Genomic DNA, 2,570 nt, shown 5'->3' on the forward strand with positions numbered 1-2,570 from the left:
TATATATATATATATATATATATATATATATATATATATATACACAAGCCAACAGTCATAGAGTACATTTTTATTTGACTGTTTTATTATGAGTGTGTCGACTTAATAGAGAAATTCCATTTGCCTGCGAGTTGAACAAAGCAGAAAAAGAGTGAGGGATCAAAGCTTCTCTTTCTGTTGCTCCGTTCTTAGTGCATTTCCTGAAGTTTTGCTGGCTGCTGTAGCAAGCTATCAGAAAAATATATCATGACTAAAACATGGCCCAAGTACATGTGCCATTTATTACAAATCCAATAGAGGTTTTTTTGGATGGTTCTCACTCAAGAGGTGACGCAGAGACATAGGATCCTCCATCCTCATTGTGCTATCACTTTCAGCTTTGAACATAGAAGGGTATGTGCCTCCCTTCTGCTCACATTTCTTCAGTTGGAGCTATGCCTGAATTCTGATTAGAAAGGAAGAGAATAGGGAGGAAGAGGAAAGGCACATGACAGACAAGTGACTCCCTTTATAAAATCCATGGCAGGTCCTCCTGGTAACTGTCCCTTATATCCTCTAGCCAAGTGTGTGGGGTTTGCTTGTTTGTTTGTTTTCGACATAATTGTAAAGGAGGCTGAGAAGTCTATTTTTGTTTGTTTGCTTATTTTATTTTTAGTTATGCACATTGCCAACCTAAATAAAGCTGGAGTTTATGTAATAATAAGGAATTGGGAAAAATGGATGTTTAGTAGGCAACTGACAGCTATGTTCATAGCCACATGGACACAGCTAGTTGTTCCATAGACAGATAAGATAGATGCATGCTACACATTGTAAAGTTAGAAATGTTCTTCTCTGTTACTACTGACATCATTAGTACTTTATTGTGTCTCAGACCAACGGTGCTACTCTATATTCATGAGCAGTCAACAACTCTGATTTCCTAACCTATAGTTTCATTATTATTAGCCCAACCTTCTATCCACTTACAATGACAGAGAAAGGACTACTGATCTTTAAATAGGAAAATAAAGACATTTATGTCCCAGGAACACGATTTTGAAAATCACAGCATTCTCCATTGACATATATATAAAACTAAAGTACTGGCTAGTTGTAACTCTCCACCCATCTTCATAATGAACTTTGAGTAGGAATAAGCACTTCAAAATAGTAATGGCTTAGCAAAAGGATTTCATAAAACTCATAGATCCTCACTGTTGCCAAATTAGCCCTTATAGGAGGCTTACATCCAGGAAGTGACAACTTGTCCTTATGAATTTCCTAAGTCTTTTTGCACTTCTTATATTCCTTTCCTGAACATCACTACCTCTGGCCACCTACTTATCTCACATTGTCCATAATTTGAGGGTCCACAGGCTCTGATGTGCCAGACAGTTATAGTTTTCACTTGTCCCAGCATTCTGTCCAGACAGCGAACAACTCTACTCTCACTTTTAAAAATATTTGTTTGGATAGCCATTGTAGTGACCACCTAGCTATAAATTTCATGGACAGAGTTACATGATCACCCAGGTTCCTTATGGAGTAGGGTCCACAGTCTTTAGATTGTTTGCCTCTAGATTCCCACTACAGTATCAGGTAATAAAAGTATCTGCAGATGTAATCACAAAATAATCCTCAAAACTCTTAATACTAATAACAAAAGTAACATTAATTACAAACAAATACTAAGCATATTTATAATAATTTAACTAGGTTTCAGTGTTTCACAATTTGAGGGGCTATGAATATCAGCTTTAACCCAGCCTAGAACAGAGCTTCTCAAACTTTAATGTAAATATAAATCACTCTGGAGGTCTTTCCAAAATCCAGATTCTGACTCATGCCTTGAGTGGGAAATAAGATTCTCCATCTCTAGCAAATGTCCAGTTGGTAGATGAGTAGATGAGCAGATCACACATTAGCCTGGTCTATTTCAAGATAATTAATTTGAGCTTGGAAAATGCAATTGGTTCCATTTATCAAAAGTAAATAGCAATACTAGTGCTCTTTGAATTCAGATGCTTTGTTTTGGTACATAAAGATTAGAGATAAATTGAACTGAGCAAGGTTTTTTTTTTAATTTAAATTCAAATTAGTTAACATATAGTGTATTATTAGATTCAGGGTAGAGTTTAGTGACTCATCAGTTGCATATAACACCCAGTGCTCATTTCATCAAGTGCCCTCCTTAATGCCCATCACCTAATTATCCCATCGCTCCACCCCCTCCGCTCCAGCAATCCTGTTTGTTTCCTGTAGTTAAGAGTCTCTAATGGTTTGCCTCTCTGTTTTTATCTTATTTTATTTTTCCTTCCCTTCCCCAGTGTTCATCTGTTTTGTTTCTTAATTTCCACTTACGGCTGAAATCATATGGTATTTGTCTTTCTCTGACTGACTTATTTCACTTAGCATTATACACTAGTTCCATCCACATCATTGCAAATGGCAAGATTTCATTCTTTTTGATGGCTGAGTAATATTCTATCATATAGATAGATAGATAGATAGATAGATAGATAGATAGATAGATAGATGATAGATAGATAGATAGATAGATAGATAGATAGATAGATAGATAGATAGAT

The sequence above is a fragment of the Mirounga leonina genome, unplaced genomic scaffold (assembly GCF_011800145.1).
Source record: "Mirounga leonina isolate KUSES-001 unplaced genomic scaffold, KU_Mleo_1.0 Mir_176, whole genome shotgun sequence".
Classification (NCBI taxonomy): Eukaryota; Metazoa; Chordata; class Mammalia; order Carnivora; family Phocidae; genus Mirounga; species Mirounga leonina.